This window comes from Ranitomeya imitator, chromosome 1 (assembly GCF_032444005.1).
Source record: "Ranitomeya imitator isolate aRanImi1 chromosome 1, aRanImi1.pri, whole genome shotgun sequence".
NCBI lineage: Eukaryota > Metazoa > Chordata > Amphibia > Anura > Dendrobatidae > Ranitomeya > Ranitomeya imitator.
This window is the reverse complement of record NC_091282.1, coordinates 212,217,319-212,236,932: the sequence shown is the minus strand read 5'-3', so window position 1 is coordinate 212,236,932 and position 19,614 is coordinate 212,217,319.

Below are 19,614 nucleotides of genomic sequence, written 5' to 3'. Positions count from 1 at the left end.
AGGACAGAATCTGAAAAGTCTCAATACAAGTTGCATGCATAGACATTTAACCACCATGCATTTGCAAGCCTGGACTAACTACCAAACGTCCCTTAAGGTTGTAGCACCCTCGGCCAATGAAGCTAGTCAGCAACGCAACATCCCTTCCGGCAGTGTAGGGCCACCATTTTCCGCACCACCTGCAGTATCTGTGCAGGTTTCTTTGCCAGGCCAAAGCCGTCAGGGTCAGGGAATCACCAGTTTCGTAGTAGGAAACACTGCATCTAGGGCACCGGTGGCAACAATACCATCTCCCACCGTCTCTCAGTCTGCCATGTCCACCGGCACCCCCGCTAGTTCCACGATCTCCAGCTCTCCAGTCCAGCTCACCCTACATGAGACTATGGTTAGAAAAAGGAAGTACTTAGCCTCGCATCCGCGTACACAGGGTTTGAACGCACACATAGCTAGACTAATCTCGTTAGAGATGATGCCCTACCGGTTAGTTGAAAGCGAAGCTTTCAAAGCCCTGATGGACTACGCTGTACCACGCTACGAGCTACCCAGTCGACACTTTTTTTCCAGAAAAGCCATCCCAGCCCTCCACCAGCATGTTAAAGAGCACATCGTCCATGCACTCAGGCAATCTGTGAGCACAAAGGTGCACCTGACAACAGATGCATGGACCAGTAGGCATGGCCAGGGACGTTACGTGTCCATCACGGCACACTGGGTAAATGTGGTGGATGCAGGGTCCACAGGGGACAGCAAGTTTGGGACAGTTCTGCCTACCCACGGTCTAGGAAACAATTGGCTGTAGCCGTTCGCACCCCCTCCTCCTCCTCTTCGTCCTTCTGCAGAAGCGAGAGCTCGTCCACAGACCGCAGTCGCACAACCACTCCATCCGCAGCTGCCACTGTTGCACACCAGGTCTCCCATTATGGGGCAGCTACTGGCAAACGTCAGCAGGCTGTATTGGCTATGAAGTGTTTGGGCGACAACAGACACACCGCGGAAGTTCTGTCCGAGTTCTTGCAGAAAGAAACGCAGTCGTGGCTGGGCACTGTAGATCTTGAGGCAGGCAAGGTAGTGAGTGATAACGGAAGGAATTTTATGGCTGCCATCTCCCTTTCCCAACTGAAACACATTCCTTGCCTGGCTCACACCTTAAACCTGGTGGTGCAGTGCTTCCTGAAAAGTTATCCGGGGTTATCCGACCTGCTCCTCAAAGTGCGTGGACTTTGCTCACATATCCGCCGTTCGCCCGTACACTCCAGCCGTATGCAGACCTATCAGCGTTCTTTGAACCTTCCCCAGCATCGCCTAATCATAGACGTTGCAACAAGGTGGAACTCAACACTGCACATGCTTCAGAGACTGTGTGAACAGAGGCGGGCTGTTATGTTTTTGTGGGAGGATACACATACACGGGCAGGCAGTAGGATGGCAGACATGGAGTTGTCAGGTGTGCAGTGGTCGAAGATTCAAGACATGTGTCAAGTCCTTCAGTGTTTTGAGGAATGCACACGGCTGGTTAGTGCAGACAACGCCATAATAAGCATGAGCATCCCCCTAATGCGTCTGCTGATGCAAAGTTTGACGCACATAAAGGATCAGGCGTCTGCAGCTGAGGAAGAGGAAAGCCTTGATGACAGTCAGCCATTGTCTGGCCAGGGCAGTGTACAGGACGAGGTAGCGGGCGAAGAGGAGGAGGAGGACGAGGAGGATGATGGGGATGATTATATTTTTAATGAGGAAGCTTTTCCGGGGCCACTGGAAATTGGTGGCGCGGCAAGGCCGGGTTCTGGTTTTTTGAGTGACACAAGTGACGTGGATTTGCCTGAAACTGCCCCTCAACCAAGCACAACCACAGATTTGAGAACTGGAACTTTGGCCCACATGGCGGATTATGCCTTACGTATCCTCAAAAGGGACACACGCATAACTAAAATGATGAATGATGACGATTACTGGTTGGCCTGCCTCCTTGATCCTCGCTATAAAGGCAAATTGCAAAATATAATGCCACATGAGAACTTGGAACTAATATTAGCAACCAAACAATCAACTCTTGTTGACCGTTTGCTTCTGGCATTCCCTGCACACAGCGCCCGTGATCGTTCTCACACGAGCTGCAGGGGCCAGCAGACCAGAGGAGTTAGAGGGGCAGAAATCAGAAGTGGCGTTGGCCAGAGGGGTTTTCTGACCAGGTTGTGGAGTGATTTTGCTATGACCGCAGACAGGACAGGTACTGCAGCATCAATTCAAAGTGACAGGAGACAACATTTGTCCAGTATGGTTACAAACTATTTTTCATCCCTTATCGATGTTCTCCCTCAACCGTCATTCCCATTTGATTACTGGGCATCAAAATTAGACACCTGGCCAGAATTGGCAGAATATGCATTGCAGGAGCTTGCTTGCCCGGCAGCTACTGTCCTATCAGAAAGAGTATTCAGTGCTGCAGGTTCAATACTAACAGAAAAAAGGACTCGTCTGGCTACCCAAAATGTAGATGATCTAACCTTCATTAAAATGAACCACAACTGGATTTCGAAATCTTTTGCCCCACCTTGCCCGGCTGACACCTAGCTTTCCTATGAAAAGGTCTTGCCTGTGGACTATTCTGAATGCCTTTTCCAATCTCGTAATTTTCAGCACCTGATTGTCCAGCATACGACATGTTTACACCTCACTAAATGGCCAAACTCCCCACACGGGGCCGTGGTATCGACACTTGGCGACAGCACCCGTGAGAGTGCAGTTTGTCTGAAGAGGTGGGTGAGCCCGCTTTTGGTCGACGGCACTGCCACTGGGCCCCTCCTAGTACAATAAAGTGTCTCTGGCGGTGGTGGTGCGCACCCAACGTCAGACACACCGTTGTAATATGAGGGGCCCTGGGCCTGTACCGCCGGCCACAAGACAGTTTCCCCCCACCCCAGCTCAAACAGTGCTCTACCACTTGCAAAATTATCTCACAGCTCCACCAATGTTTAGTCTATGCGCTGACATCCTTCAATGCCTGCCACTGACAATACCATTGTATTGACATTTTTGTTATGTTAGGCCTTCGATGCCTGTCTGTGGTCACTCCTTCCACTAGGCCTCCACTGACCACACCACTGCTGCCCGTGTACCCCTGGAACCAATTTAAAATTGCCTACAGCCATGTGTTATTATTTTAGGCCTTCGATGCCTGTCTGCGGTCACTCCTTCCACTAGGCCTCTACTGACCACACCACTGCTGCCAGTGTACCCCTGGAACCAATTTAAAATTGCCTACAGCCAGCCCAATTTTTTTATTTTAGGCCTTCGATGCCTGTCTGCGGTCCATTCTTTCAACTACTACTACACTGACCAGGTCACTGCTGCCCGTGTACCCCTGGAACCAATTTAAAATTGCCTACAGCCATGTGTTATTATTTTAGGCCTTCGATGCCTGTCTGCAGTCACTCCTTCCACTAGGCCTCCACTGACCACACCACTGCTGCCCGTGTACCCCTGGAACCAATTTAAAATTGCCTACAGCCAGCCCAATTTTTTTATTTTAGGCCTTCGATGCCTGTCTGCGGTCCATTCTTTCAACTACTACTACACTGACCAGGTCACTGCTGCCCGTGTACCCCTGGAACCAATTTAAAATTGCCTACAGCCATGTGTTATTATTTTAGGCCTTCGATGCCTGTCTGCGGTCACTCCTTCCACTAGGCCTCCACTGACCACACCACTGCTACCCGTGTACCCCTGGAACCAATTTAAAATTGCCTACAGCCATGTGTTATTATTTTAGGCCTTCGATGCCTGTCTGCGGTCACTCCTTCCACTAGGCCTCTACTGACCACACCACTGCTGCCAGTGTACCCCTGGAACCAATTTAAAATTGCCTACAGCCAGCCCAATTTTTTTATTTTAGGCCTTCGATGCCTGTCTGCGGTCCATTCTTTCAACTACTACTACACTGACCAGGTCACTGCTGCCCGTGTACCCCTGGAACCAATTTAAAATTGCCTACAGCCATGTGTTATTATTTTAGGCCTTCGATGCCTGTCTGCAGTCACTCCTTCCACTAGGCCTCCACTGACCACACCACTGCTGCCCGTGTACCCCTGGAACCAATTTAAAATTGCCTACAGCCAGCCCAATTTTTTTATTTTAGGCCTTCGATGCCTGTCTGCGGTCCATTCTTTCAACTACTACTACACTGACCAGGTCACTGCTGCCCGTGTACCCCTGGAACCAATTTAAAATTGCCTACAGCCATGTGTTATTATTTTAGGCCTTCGATGCCTGTCTGCGGTCACTCCTTCCACTAGGCCTCCACTGACCACACCACTGCTACCCGTGTACCCCTGGAACCAATTTAAAATTGCCTACAGCCATGTGTTATTATTTTAGGCCTTCGATGCCTGTCTGCGGTCACTCCTTCCACTAGGCCTCCACTGACCACACCACTGCTGCCCGTGTACCCCTGGAACCAATTTAAAATTGCCTACAGCCAGCCCAATTTTTTTATTTTAGGCCTTCGATGCCTGTCTGCGGTCCATTCTTTCAACTACTACTACACTGACCAGGGCACTGCTGCCCGTGTACCCCTGGAACCAACATCAGAAAATATAAAAATAAGTATTTTGCTTACAAAAAAGAAAATACTGGAGAGATATCAAATGCAGACATTTTAACATTAAAAACAAACACACAACTAAAATCTGGTACAGTACTAAAAATGGCCACCAGCTACAATTACTTTCTCCTGCAAGTAGTTAACTGAAAGGTTTTTTAAATTGAAAACACACATATGGCATCCACCGAGTGTTGTCCTGTCGCGTCTTCTTTATATTATTGCCGAGAAGATGCAAAACAATGAAAATTAATAAAATCATTAATTACCAAAATAATAGAGAAAGTCAACACCACATTGCAAATAAACATTCATTCCAAATAAAGAAGCAGGGCGCGTCCGAGGGTGAGTATATACCTAATAAGAATATAATCACCCTCGGACGCGCAATGCTTATTTCCAACAGCCTTCCTTCCTAAGAATCAGCCCTTCCGTGGTGTAGAGAGACGTTGTGTTACACTCCAAGGTGTTCCCCAGGTTGCCTTTCCTGAGCTTCGATCTTCCGGCTCTCGTTTAGTAGTTGTTGGAAACTACGCTGCATTAGGCCTTCAAATTGGGTATGGGGTGTAGAGAGATGGTGTGTTCCACTCCAAGGTGTTCCCCAGGTTGCCTTTCCTGAGCTTCGATCTTCCGGCTCTCGTTTAGTAGTTCTTGGAAACTACACTGCATTAGGCCTTCAAATTGGGTATGGGGTGTAGAGAGAGGGTGTGTTACACTCCAAGGTGTTCCCCAGGTTGCCTTTCCTGAGCTTCGATCTTCATGCTCTCGTTTAGTAGTTGTCGGAAACTACGCTGCATTAGGCCTACAAATTGGGTATGGGGTGTAGAGAGAGGGTTTGTTACACTCCAAGGTGTTCCCCAGGTTGCCTTTCCTGAGCTTCGATCTTCCGGCTCTCGTTTAGTAGTTGTTGGAAACTACGCTGCATTAGGCCTTCAAATTGGGTATGGGGTGTAGCGAGAGGGTGTGTTACACTCCAAGGTGTTCCCCAGGTTGCCTTTCCTGAGCTTCGATCTCCCGGCTCTCGTTTAGTAGTTCTTGGAAACTACACTGCATTAGGCCTTCAAATTGGGTATGGGGTGTAGAGAGAGGGTGTGTTACACTCCAAGGTGTTCCCCAGGTTGCCTTTCCTGAGCTTCGATCTTCCGGCTCTCGTTTAGTAGTTCTTGGAAACTACACTGCATTAGGCCTACAAATTGGGTATGGGGTGGAGAGTAGGGTTGAGCGAAACGGATCGTTCATTTTCAAAAGTCGCCGACTTTTGGCAAAGTCGGGTTTCATGAAACCCGACCCGATCCCTGTGTGGGGTCGGCCATGCGGTACGCGACTTTCGCACCAAAGTCGCGTTTCGTATGACGCGCTTGGCACCATTTTTTTCAGCCAATGAAGGGGCGTGGGCAGAGTGATGACATAGGCGTCCACGCCCCTAAGACCTATCGCCATGTTGTCGCTTGTGCGCTGTAGCGATTTGCACTGTGTAACACCAGCTTTTCAGTTCAGGGACGGGAGAGAGAGAGAGAGAGAGAGAGAGAGAGAGAGAGAGAGAGAGAGATAGTCGGGTTTCGCGAAACCCGGCTCGACCCTAAAAAAGTCAAGGTCGCTCAACCCTAGTGGATTGAGATGGTGTGTTACACTCCAAGGTGTTCCCCAGGTTTCCTTGCCATTGCTTTGGTCTTCCGACTCTCGTTTAGTAGTTGTAGAAAAGTACACTGCATTAGGCCTACAAAATGGGTATGGGGTGGAGAGAGATGGTGTGTTACACTCCAAGGTGTTCCCCAGGTTGCCTTTCCTGAGCTTCTATCTTCAGGCTCTCATTAAATTGTGGTTAAATGGAACAACTGCATTTGGCGTACTAGTTGGTTTGGGGCCTACTATCGGTGTCTGCCACTCCTTGCTGTTCTCCTGGTTTCCTGTCCTGAAATTCCATTTTCAGGCTCTCGTTAAGTAGTTGTTAATGTTAGACTGCATTTGGCCTACTAGTTGGGTTGGGGCCTACTATCGGTGTCTGCCACTCCTTGCTGTTCTCCTCCACTGAACAAAGCTGTGCCGCCTGTTTACTACGGTTGCCAATTTTGAACTGCATTTCGACTACTTACTGATTTGGCCCTACTCTCTGTGTCAGCCTCTCATTCCAGTTGTCCTCCACTGCAATGCCCCCTGGTTATTCCTGTGTTACCAATTTTGAACTGCATTTAGCCCACTTTATTCTTTGGGCCTATATCTGTGTTTCCACTTCATCGTGCCCATTGCCCAGCCAGTGATAGATGAGTCTGCTGGTACATTGACCCATAACGCAACATTCCCCGTGCATGCTACACAACAACATTGTGACCCTGCTGAAAGTCAGGTTGCTCTTCCCGCATACCATACCACCTTACACGGGGACAAAGAGGAAGGTGCAGATGAAAGTGCAGGTTCCTTCATCAGGTGGGGGGGAGGAATACTAGTTGGCGACGTCACTGGCACAGGGCCTCTCATAGTACGCAAAAGTGTTGCTGCCGGTGGGAGGCGCCCCCGCCGTGCAAACACACCGCTGTACTTTGAGGGGCCCTGTGCCAGTGCCAATGCCAACAAGTGGGCCCCCCCTGCTTGCTCAGGATCACAGCACTTGCAAAGTTGAAATACTTACCTCTCCCTGCTCCACTGCCGTGACGTGGTCCAGATTTCCTGGGCCCACTAATTACTTGAACCAGCCCTACCCCACACAACTTTAGCCAAATGACCCCCAATTTCAAATGCCTTCCAATTATTATAAGGTAAATTACGCTTGACAAGCTTCATTAAGAAGAATGGAAGGTTTTGACATTAAAATGGGCACTCTAGGTGTTTTCCTGGCCCCCACTCACTGCCGACTATGCTGCCCCATTGACTTGCATTGGGTTTCGTGTTTCGGTCGATCCCGACTTTACGTCATAATCGGCCGATTTCACTCGACCCGACTTTTGAGATAGTCGGGTTTCGCGAAACCCGGCTCGACTCTAAAAAGGTCAAGGTCGCTCAACTCTAGTGATCGTATCTCGAAGCACAAATCCACGGTCCGGTGCAAAAACCTTCTATTACCCATCCCGTCACACTTCAATAATCAAGGCCACAATGTTTCACAACTACAGTTCCAAGTCATTGAGCACATCCCCCCTAACAGACGGGGTGGCGACCGTGTGGCCCGTCTAAAACGTAGGGAGGCCTTTTGGATCCATACATTGGAGACCCTTCATCCATTGGGTCTCAACAGAGAGTACAATCTGGCATCATTCCTCTAAGACAGTGCTTTTCCCATAGGGTACACGTACATTTCTCATATGTTCAGTTGTGGAGATACCACCCTCAGTTGTCTCCCTCCTCCATACTGCCTATTTTGTACATTTTATTGCCATACTGTCATCCTGTGTGTTTACTCCCTGGGTCTATACTCGCGCCCATTGTGGCTATAATAGTGCGTGTATATATATGCATATGTATCTGTGTGTACCTCTGTGTCACGTTATTAACTGTTTCTTTTTTCCTCTACCATTAGAATCGTCTATATTGAGGTCCTCTCACGCCACTCATCAAGCGCACTGGACTAAGTCTACTTCCTTCACTTTGCCTATCATCATTCAGCTGAACCCAGCGCAGACACTATGGAGATCCTCCACCCGTCACTGGCTCTCCTCTAGGCACTGCCTCCCCCCGTCTCTGGGATCCACTTATCCACATCTGTTAGGTGGAACCTCCTCGACTATGACACTGTTTCTCCTAAGCTGCGACACACACGTTCATCACTTCCGCCGGCCCTGAGACGCGTTACACTCATGCCGCTGCTTGCTAGCGTCTCTGCGTTGCCGGGACAACGTGACGTATTTCCGGTTCGCCGCGCGCTATTCTATTGGCCAGTTAGCCCCTTCCTCTGCCCATTTAACAGCGGTCTCTCTCTCTTCTGGTTAGACCAGCGGTGGACACCGCGTCTAGCATTTGGCACAGCTCTATACACCCGTAACAGGTAATTTTTTCTTCAGCCCAGCATGTCTCCCTTCACATACTTGTTTGGGAGGTTCACTTATCATATCCCTCCTTTTGTCCTTAGTAGTTGGTTCTACATAGATTCCCCTACGGAGCTCTGATATAAGGTACGCCTTAGGTTACATTCCCCGATCACTCCACTGTAGGGGCACGATTGTCATACTCTCTCCTGTGACCCTTAGAAGCTGCTTTACACGTGTGCCCAGACATTTTGGTCTCTTTGACCCTACTCCAGTACAGTACGGTACGTGTCACACGTTTCTTACTCCCTCTGTTCTCGTTTTCCACCCCTGGGTATGGAACATGATAGTGCCTCGATACTCGTTATGGCCCTCTCTGGCAAATATGTCGTGTATCTATAGACCTGTATTTTTTTGACATTGATGCTATTCTCTTAGTCTTCTCATGTTATGTATATACTTTATTTTGTTAATTTTTTGGTTTGGTTGTTTATTTTTATTATTATTTTCCTCACATGTAGTTACTGATGTAGGTCCATGTGATGGACCGAAACGTTTATTTGGTACTACAATAAAACTTTCACTTGAGCATCAAGTTGAGTGCTAGGTTCTTTTTGTACATTACACTAAGGTGTGGGAACCTACCTTAGCACTAGGGTTGAGCGAAACGGATCGTTCATTTTCAAAAGTCGCCGACTTTTGGCAAAGTCGGGTTTCATGAAACCCGACCCGATCCCTGTGTGGGGTCGGCCATGCGGTACGCGACTTTTGCGCCAAAGTCGCGTTTCGTATGACGCGCTTGGCGCCATTTTTTTCAGCCAATGAAGGGGCGTGGGCAGAGTGATGACATAGGTCTTAGGGGCGTGGACGCCTATCGCCATGTTGTCGCTTGTGCGCTGTAGCGATTTGCACTGTGTAACACCAGCTTTTCAGTTCAGGGACGGACGGAGGGGAGAGAGAGAGAGAGAGAGAGAGAGAGAGAGAGAGAAAAAAAAAAAAAAATCCCATTGGCTTTGCATTGGGTTTCGTGTTTCGGTCGATCCTCGACTTTTCGCCATAATCGGCCGATTTCACTCGACTCGACTTTTGAGATAGTCGGGTTTCGCGAAACCCGGCTCGACCCTAAAAAAGTCAAGGTCGCTCAACTCTACTTAGCACCATTCCTACAGTAGTGCACACTTTTTCTCCACTACGTGCTGTTTCCCTTACGTGTAGCACAATGACAGGTCATGTCTACATACTCTTACAATGCAGAAGAGACCACGAATATCTTGGCACGTTCCACCTTTAGCAGTGATTTTCTCAAAATTCCACCAAGAGAAATTAGGGGGAGAGATTTAGAACGGGAGCTCCGGCACTTCACCAATATTGAACTCCACTGTGCCACCCTTACCGAATACCTTAGAGCACAACGGATCCCTAGGCGTCTGCGGGTTCCATTGCGTCCCACACTGTTTCGAGACTATTCTGAATATTGTACTAAGTATGAACGTATACTTAACAAATGTTCTTTTGACATTATCACCCTGACCATCGAGCACCTGCAGAAGGCGATCGCCACAAGCTCCGAGGCCATCAAATCCATCGAGGCGCAGTTATCCTCATCAGGTTCTCCAGAGGAACTCACGACTCTAAGAGATCAAATATCCAAGAACATTGAGAAACATCGACGCGAGACGGAGGAGAGGAAGCGTATCAAATTCAACAGGGATACGGAAGACTACGAACGCCAGCAGGTGTATAGATGGCAAGACAGCTTCTTCGCCCGATGTATCCCAACCCGTCAGGCTCCTCGTACCTCCTTGGATTACTCTACGTCAGGCTCGGAACAGGAACAAGGTACCTCTGTCACCCTCCCGCCACGTTTTTTAGGCCAACAACAACGCTACCCTCGAAGAAGACAACGAGGCGGGGCCACAGACATAAGAAAAGATCCAGACCAGGCGAGGATCACGAGATCTCAGGTACCAACCCGCTGGTAATAAACATTTCTGACAGACTACTTGGGGTAGCTGAATATAAGGTCTTACAGAAGGGACTATCTTTTTGCCCCTCGTACCAGTGTCATACTTTTGATCTTGAAATGGACTTACAACGATTCTTCCGATCTTTTAGACTTAAGGCTTTTTTCGCTACCTCCCCAGAGCCAGCCCCTACTCCATCTACACCCACTACATCGGACCATACCCTATCCTCCCGTAGCTTAGGCCTTTACACTAAGAGCCATTTTAAGCCCCCACATGGCTCACATGCCATGGAGTCCTTCATAGGTTTTGTACAAGATTCATTTAGGTCACTACGTGAGGACATTAGAAGAGGTAGACTGTGTTATCCCTCCAATCTCTCTAACACAGAACTTCAGGCCTTACATGGCCTACAAAACGACAAAAGCTTGATCATCAAACCAGCTGATAAAGGGGGCGCCCTGGTTATAATGAATAAGTCAGACTACCTCCTTGAAATTAGACGGCAATTGGATAATCCCACTATCTATATTAAGCTGCCACGAGACCCTACGGCCGCTACTCGGCAACTTATCTCGGATACCCTTCTTAAATACACTGAGTTAGGGGTTCTTGACCCCAAAACATGTGAATTCCTCACTAACCCACATCCGATCATCCCTGTATTCTACACCATCCCAAAAATCCACAAGAACCTGGAGAAACCACCGGGAAGACCGATAGTCGCCTCTACCGATTCCATTCTCTCCCCACTGGCGGTATAACTTGAAAAGATTCTAACTCCTCTCATACGGTTATCCAAATCCTTCATCCTGGATACAGGATCTTTTCTTAATATTCTCAAAGAACTGGGATCCATTCCTCCAGGGGCCATTCTAGTCACCATGGATGTAAAAGACCTGTATAGGTCCATCCCTCACATAGAGGGTATCAACTCTGTCCATAAGCTTCTCACAAAGTCCAATTTTTTACCAAATCAAATTAACCTATGTGTTGAATTGCTAACCATCATCCTAACCCGCAATTATTTTATGTTCCAGGACGACTTCTACCTACAGATCCGGGGTACCGCGATGGGCTCCAACGTAGCACCCCCGTATGCTAATTGCTATATGGCCGATTTCGAGGAGAGCCATATATACTCTCACTCCCTATTCCGCAATAACGTGATCGTATGGAAACGCTATATCGACAATGTTTTCTGCATATGGGGGTGGCACGTTGGGAGCCCTCGCGCCTTTTTTCGAATGGCTCAATACAGCCTGGCCAGGCATTTCTTTTACAATGTCCCATGACTATACTCGGATAAATTTCCTGGACACTATGGTCATTCTTCAGTCAGACGGTTCCATTTCCACTGATTTGTACACTAAAAGCACAGACCGGAACAGTCTGTTACATTTTACAAGCTTCCACCCTCCCGCTACAAAGAAATTGGTACCTAAGTCCCAATTCCAGCGGGTCTCTAAAATTGTATCAGACGGAGAGCTACGGCCTCTTCGTCTTCAAGAAATGACCACCAAATATTCCCAACGGGGCTACCCGCCATCTGTACTACAACAGGCTGCCTCAACTCCACTCCCACGACCAAACAGAGCCACCAATAGAATCCCGTTTATACACGCTTATCATCCATTTGCGTATATCCTACACAGGTCTATCCGCCAAAACTGGCATCTATTATCAAAGGCGTACTCCCAAGTTCCTGAGTTTCAAAATCCTTTTCTCCCCAGCTTCAAACGCCCACCTAACCTCAAAGACTCTCTGGTGAGGGCGGACGTGGGGTCCTGTAAAACATCCCCTCGCCAACATTTCCTACAAAATCCCCGCACAGGGACCTTTCCATGCCTCAACTGTGCGCAGTGCCATAATGTCCTTAAGGGCTCCTCCTTTCACCATCCTCGCTCTGGCAAAACATTCCGAATCCCAGAATATTTTACATGTGCCTCATCATGGGTCATATATCTTATCAAATGCCCCTGCGGACTTCTCTACGTGGGAGAAACTACGCAATCTATACGTGATCGTATCTCGAAGCACAAATCCATGGTCCGGTGCAAAAACCTTCTATTACCCATCCCGTCACACTTCAATAATCAAGGCCACAATGTTTCACAACTACAGTTCCAAGTCATTGAGCACATCCCCCCTAACAGACGGGGTGGCGACCGTGTGGCCCGTCTAAAACGTAGGGAGGCCTTTTGGATTCATACATTGGAGACCCTTCATCCATTGGGTCTCAACAGAGAGTACGATCTGGCATCATTCCTCTAAGACAGTGCTTTTCCCATAGGGTACACGTACATTTCTCATATGTTCAGTTGGGGAGATACCACCCTCAGTTGTCTCCCTTCTCCATACTGCCTATTTTGTACATTTTATTGCCATACTGTCATCCTGTGTGTTTACTCCCTGGGTCTATACTCGCGCCCATTGTGGCTATAATAGTGCGTGTATATATATATGCATATTTATCTGTGTGTACCTCTGTGTCACGTTATTAACTGTTTCTTTTTTCCTCTACCATTAGAATCGTCTATATTGAGGTCCTCTCACGCCACTCATCAAGCGCACTGGACTAAGTCTACTTCCTTCACTTTGCCTATCATCATTCAGCTGAACCCAGCGCAGACACTATGGAGATCCTCCACCCGTCACTGGCTCTCCTCTAGGCACTGCCTCCCCCCGTCTCTGGGATCCACTTATCCACATCTGTTAGGTGGAACCTCCTCAACTATGACACTGTTTCTCCTAAGCTGCGACACACACGTTTGTCACTTCCGCCGGCCCTGAGACGCGTTACACTCATGCCGCTGCTTGCTAGCGTCTCTGCATTGCCGGGACAACGTGACGTATTTCCGGTTCGCCGCGCGCTATTCTATTGGCCAGTTAGCCCCTCCCTCTGCCCATTTAACAGCGGTCTCTCTCTCTTCTGGTTAGACCAGCGGTGGACACCGCGTCTAGCATTTGGCACAGCTCTATACACCTGTAACAGGTAATTTTTTCTTCAGCCCAGCATGTCTCCCTTCACATACTTGTTTGGGAGGTTGACTTATCATATCCCTCCTTTTGTCCTTAGTAGTTGGTTCTACATAGATTCCCCTACGGAGCTCTGATATAAGGTACGCCTTAGGTTACACTCCCCGATCACTCCACTGTAGGGGCACGATTGTCATACTCTCTCCTGTGACCCTTAGACGCTGCTTTGCACGTGTGCCCAGACACTTTGGTCTCTTTGACCCTACTCCAGTACAGTATGGTACGTGTCACACGTTTCTTACTCCCTCTGTTCTCGTTTTCCACCCCTGGGTATGGAACATGATAGTGCCTCGATACCCGTTATGGCCCTCTCTGGCAAATATGTCGTGTATCTATAGACCTGTATTTTTTTGACATTGATGCTATTCTCTTAGTCTTCTCATGTTATGTATATACTTTATTTTGTTAATTTTTTGGTTTGGTTGTTTATTTGTATTATTATTTTCCTCACATGTAGTTACTGATGAAGGTCCGTGTGATGGACGGAAACGTTTATTTGGTACTACAATAAAACTTTCATTTGAGCATCAAGTTAAGTGCTAGGTTCTTTTTGTACATTACACTAAGGTGTGGGAACCTACCTTAGCACCATTCCTACAGTAGTGCACACGTTTTCTCTACTACGTATTAAGTCTGTGTGAGCCTCTCATAACAGCTGTCCTCCTCCGTTGAACACAGCTATGCCGCCTGTGTACTCCTGTTACCAATTTTGAACTGCATTTAGCCTACTTTTTTATTTAAGGCCTACTAAGTCTGTGTGAGCCTCTCATAACAGTTGTCCTCCTCCACTGAACAAAGCTATGCCGCCTGAGTACTCCTCTTACCAATTTTGAACTGCATTTAGCCTACTTACTTACTTGGGCCTAGTAACTGTGTGAGCCTCTCATAACAGTTGTCCTCCTACGCTGAAAAAAGCTATGCTGCCTGTGTACTCCTCTTACCTATTTTGAACTGCATTTAGCCTACTTTTTTTTAGGCCTACTAAGTCTGTGTGAGCCTCTCATAACAGTTGTCCTCCTACGCTGAACAAAGCTATGTCGCCTTTGTACTCCTCTTACCAATTTTGAACTGCATTTAGCCTACTTTTTTATTTTGGGCCTATATCTGTGTTTCCTCCTCATCCTGCCCATTGCCCAGCCACTGCTAGATGAGTCTGCTGGTACATTGACCCAGACCACTACATTCCCCTTGCACTCTACACAGCCAGTATCTGACCCTGCTGAAAGTCAGGTTCCCCTTCCCGCATACTATACCACCTTACACTGGGACAAAGAGGAAGGTGCAGATGAAAGAGCAGGTTCCTTCATCAGGTGGGGGGGCATACTCGTTGGCACTGGCACAGGGCCCCTCATAGTACGCAAAAGTGTCTCTGGCAGTGGGAGGTGCCGCCAACCATCAAACACACCACCGTACTTTGAGGGGCCCTGTGCCAGTGCCAACAAGTGGGCCCCCCCTGCTTGCTCAGGATCACAGCACTTGCAAAGTTGAAATACTTACCTCTCCCTGCTCCACCGCCGTGACTTATTCCGCATTTCCTGGGCCCACGAAAATCTTGAGCCAGCCCTACCCCCCCACAACTTTAGCCAAATGACCCCCTGTTTTCAATGTCTAACTATTATTATAAAGTAAATTAAGATTGACAAGCTTCAGTAATACGAATTGATGTTTTTGGCATTAAAATGGGCACTGTAGGTGTTTTTCTGTCCTCCACTCACTGCCGACTTTGATTCCCCATTGACTTGCATTGGGTTTCGTGCTTCGGTCGGCCCCCGACTTTTTGCAATAATCGGCCGATTTCACCCGACCCGACTTTTGAGAAAGTCGGGTTTCGCAAAACCCGACTCCATCCTAAAAAAGTAAAAGTCGCTCAACTCTACTGCAGTGCAGAGGCACTGATGTAAGTGCATGACTTAATCTGATCTACAGTTCAGAAATGTCTTAATGAAGAACCTTTCACCAGTGTATGTTGACACAAAAGATTTTACCCTGTTTCCCATGTTATTGCAGCACTCACAATGTTTACCAGCGCATTTGAATGAACCCTTTAGGGACGGAAACAAGCAAACGTATTTCTCATAGACTTCCCTTCTTTTTTAGAGGCAAATTAGGCCACATTCTGTGTGGATCTGATTATATCTTGGAAAAAGGTATTTTCCAGATGATACCTTTAGATAGAGCAGTAAAATTGTTTACATTTTTACACATTTCCTTCTGCTTGGATTACATATGCAAAAAACTCATTAAAGACTGATAAAAAGTTATACCTTTATTAATAATTCAAAATGGGACAAACAACATAAAGAGACACACACCATACAAAAAGTGCACACTACGTCCACCTTATAGATGGTCCCTGAACTTTCACCTACCTACCTTCGGAGGTTGGCACCCTATAAGGAAATTATGAGAATGGTGCCCCTGCTCAACGTCAGCTGACCCTATTGTCCTGTGTAGCCCTCATTAACAAATGACCGATGCACACCTCTGACGTCCTAAGGGGACCCACAGACAAACTTAACCCCTTAGTGACAGAGCCAATTTGGTACTTAATGACCGAGCCAATTTTTGCAATTCTGACCACTGTCACTTTATGAGGTTATAACTCTGGAACGCTTCAACGGATCCCGCTGATTCTGAGATTGTTTTTTCGTGATATATTGTACTTCATGATAGTGGTAACATTTATTCGATATTACTTGCGATTATTTATGAAAAAAACGGAAATATGGCGAAAATTTTTTAAATTTTGCAATTTTCAAACTTTGTATTTTTATGCCCTTAAATCAGAGAGATATATCACGAAAAATAGTTAATAAATAACATTTCCCACATGTCTACTTTACATCAGCACAATTTTGGAAACAACATTTTTTTTTGTTAGGGAGTTATAAGGGTTAAAAGTTGACCAGCAATTTCTCATTTTTACAACACCATTTTTTTTAGGGACAACATCACATTTGAAGTCATTTTGAGGGGTCTATATGATAGAAAATAATGAAGTTTGACACCATTCTAAAAACTACACCCCTCAAGGTTCTCAAAACCACATTCAAGAAGTTTATTTACCCTTTACGTGCTTCACAGGAACTGAAACAATGTGGAAGGAAAAAATGAACATTTAACTTTTTTTTGCAAACATCTTAATTCAGAACCATTTTTTTTTAATTTCACAAGTGTAAAAACAGAAATGTAACCATAAATTTTGTTATGCAATTTCTCCTGAATACGCCAATACCCCATATGTGGGGGTAAACCACTTTTTGGGCACACCGCAGAACTTAGAAGTGAAGGAGCGCCGTTTGACTTTTTCAATGCAGAATTGCCTGGAATTGAGATTGGACGCCATGTCACGTTTAGAGAGCCCCTGATGTGCCTAAACAGTGGAAACTCCCCACAAGTGACCCCATTTTGGAAACTAGTCCCCTTAAGGAACTTATCTAGATGTGTGTTGAGCACTTTGAACCCCCAAGTGCTTCACAGAAGTTTATAACGTAGAGCCGTGAAAATAAAAAATCGCTTATGTTTACACAAAAATGATCTTTTTGCCCACAAATTCTTATTTTCACAAGGGTAACAGGAGAAATTAGACCCCAAAAGTTGTTGTGCGATTTCTCCTGAATACGCCGATACCCCATATGTGGGGGTAAACCACTTTTTGGGCGCACCGCAGAGCTTGGAAGTGAAGGAGCGCCGTTTTACTTTTTCAATGTAGAATTGGCTGGAATTGAGATAGGACGCCATGTCGCGTTTGGAGAGCCCCTGATGTGCCTAAACAGTGGAAACCCCCCACAAGTGACACCATTTTGGAAACTAGACCCCTTAAGTAACTTATCTAGATGTGTGGCGAGCACTTTGAACCCCCATGTGCTTCACAGAAGTTTATAACGTTGAGCCGTGAAACAAAAAATCGCATTTTTTCTACAAAAATGATCTTTTTGCCCACAAATGTTTATTTTAACAAGGGTAACAGGAGAAATTAAACCACTACAGTTGTTGTGCAATTTCTCCTGAGTACGTCGATACCCAATATGTGGGGGTAAACCACTGTTTGGGCGCACCGCAGAGCTTGGAAGGGAAAGAGTGCCATTTTACTTTTTCAATGTAGAATTGGCTGGAATTGAGATCGGACGCCATGTCGCGTTTTGGAGAGCCCCTAATGTGCCTAAACAGTAGAAATTCCCCACAAGTGACCCCATTTTGGAAACTAGACCCCCAATGGAACTTATCTAGATGTGTGGTAAGAACTTTGAATGCCCAAGTGTTTCACAGAAGTTTATAATGCAGAGCCGTGAAAATAAAAAATATTTTTTTTTTCCACAAAAAAGATATTTTAGCCCCCAAGTTTTTATTTTCACAAGGGTAACAAGAGAAACTGGACCCCACAAATTATTGTCCAATTTGTCCTGAGTATGCTGGTACCCCATATGTGGGGGTAAACCACTGTTTGGGCACACGGCAGAGCTCGGAAGGAAGGAGCGCCGTTTTAAAATGCAGACTTTGATAGAATGGTCTGCGGGCATTATGTTGCGTTTGCAGAGCCCCTGATGTACCTAACCAGTAGAAACTCTCCGCAAGTGACCTCATTTTGGAAACTAGACCCCCCAAGGAACTTATCTAGATGTGTGGTGAGAACTTTGAATGCCCAAGTGCTTCACAGAAGTTTAGAATGCAGAGTCGTGAAAATAAAAAATATTTTTTTTTTCCACAAAAAAGATATTGTAGCCCCCAAGATTTCATTTTCACAAGGGTAACAGGATAAATTGGACTGCAATAGTTGTTGTCCAATTTATCCCGAGTACGCTGATGCACCATATGTGGGAGTAAACCACTGTTTGGGCGCACGGCAGAGCTCGGAAGGGAAGGAGCGCCTTTTTGGAATGCAGACTTTGATAGAATGGTCTGTGGGCATTATGTTGCGATTGCAGAGCCCCTGATGTACCTAAACTGTAGTAACCCCCCACAAGTGACCCCATTTTGGAAACTAGACCCCCCAAGGAACTTATCTAGATGTGTGGTGAGAACTTTGAATGCCCAAGTGCTTCACAGAAGTTTATAATGCAGAGTCATTAAAAAAATATATATATATTTTTCCACAAAAAAGATTTTGTAGCCAAGTTTTTATTTTCACAAGGGTAACAAGAGATATTGGACCCCAGAAGTTGTTGTCCAATTGATCCCGAGTACGCTGATGCCCCATATGTGGGGGAACCCACTGTTTGGGCGCACGGCAGAGCTCAGAAGGGAGGGAGCACCATTTGACTTTTTGAGCGCAAAATTAGCTGTCGTGTTTGGAGACCCCCTAATGTACCTAAACAGTGGAAACCCCCCAATTCTAGCTCCAACCCTAACCCCAACACACCCCTAACCCTAATCCCAACCTGATCCATAATCCTAATCACTAACCCTAACCATAATCACAACCCTTACCCCAAAACAACCCTAATGTCAACCCTAACCATAACCCTAATCAAAACCCTAAATCCAACACACCCCTAATCCTAATCTCAACCCTAACCTCAAACCTAACCCTAATCCCAATACACCCCTAATCACAACCCTAACCTTAACCCTAATCCCAAACCTAACCCTAATCCCAAGCGTAACCCTAATGCCAACCCTAACCCTAATACCAACCCTAATCCAAACCCTAAACCTAATCCCAACTCTAACCCTAACTTTAGCCCCAACCCTAGCCCTAACTTTAGCCCCAACCCTATCCCTAGCCCTAAGGCTACTTTCACACTTGCGTCGTTTGGCATCCGTCGCAAATGTGCCCGCAGGATGCGTTTTTTGCCCATAGACTTGTATTGCCGACGGATCGTGACGGATGGCCACACGTCGCGTCCGTCGTGCACTGGATCAGTTGTGTTTTGGCGGACCGTCGGCACAAAAAAACGTTCAATGAAACGTCGCATCCGCCATTTCTGACCGCGCATGCATGGCCGTAACTCCGCCCCCTCCTCCCCAGGACATAGATTGGGCAGCGGATGCGTTGAAAAACTACAGCCGCTGCCCACGTTGTGCACAATTTTCACAACGTGCGTCGGTATGTCGGGCA